The sequence below is a fragment of the Sorghum bicolor genome, unplaced genomic scaffold (genome assembly GCF_000003195.3).
Source record: "Sorghum bicolor cultivar BTx623 unplaced genomic scaffold, Sorghum_bicolor_NCBIv3 super_26, whole genome shotgun sequence".
In the NCBI taxonomy this organism is placed as follows: domain Eukaryota; kingdom Viridiplantae; phylum Streptophyta; class Magnoliopsida; order Poales; family Poaceae; genus Sorghum; species Sorghum bicolor.
The window spans coordinates 556,376-557,480 of NW_018396402.1; positions in this window are offsets into that span (position 1 = coordinate 556,376).

Sequence of the window (1,105 nt, forward strand, 5' to 3'; positions counted from 1 at the left end):
TGCGCCGAAATTTACAATGTCTCCAAATGGCACGAAGCGAGGTTCCATAAGACCCACGTCATCATGGAAGTCCATGGGGGGCGTCCAAATTGTTTTCCAAGCATATGGTATGTTCCATGCAAACTATGCACCTTCTTTGCATAAGGGTTAGCACTATCTCCAAACTGACCGAACCAAGCTTCCACTTGAGCCTCTTCACCCAGGAGTACCAAATAGTGTGTCCAAAATGGTTTCTTAGACTATGGTGCATTAGGCGCAAACTGTGCACATATCTTGCACTAAAACTTACAATGTCTACAAGCACACCAAAGCGAGATTCCATATGACACACATCATCTAGGAGTTCTATCGGGTGTGTCCAAATTAATTGCTAAGCATATGGTACGTTCCATGTAGACCGTGCATCTATCTTGCATCAAGATTAGCACTTTCTCCAAATAGACCAAACCGAGCTTTCACTTAAGCCTTTTACCTAGGAGTACCATCGGGTGCGTCCAAAATGATTTCTTAGCCTATGCTGCATTATGTGCAAACCTTGCACCTATCTTGCACCAAAACTAACACTGTAACCAAACAGACCGATGCAAGATTTCATATGACACACGTCATCTAGGAGTTCCATCATGTGCGTCCAGATTGATTTCCAAGCATTTGGTATGTTCCATGCAAACCGTGCACCTATCTTGCATCAAGATTAGCACTATCTCGAAACAGACCGAACCGAGCTTCCACTTGAGCCTCTTCATCTTGGAGTACAAACAGGTGCGTCAAAATGGTTTCTTAGTCTATGGTGCATTAGGCACAAACTATGCACCTATCTTGCACCGAAACTAACATTGTCTCTAAACAGACCGAAGCGAGATTCCATATCATACATGCCATCTAGGAGTTCCATTGGGTGCGTCCAAATTGATTTCTTAACATATGGTATGTTCCATGCAAACTATGCAACTATCTTGTATCAAGATTAGCACTATATCCGAACAGACCAAATCGAGGCTCCACTTGAGCCTCTTCAACTACGAGTACCATCAGGTGCGTCTAAAATGGTTTCTTAGCCTGGTGCATTAGGCATAAACCGTGCACATATCTTCTACTAAAACTA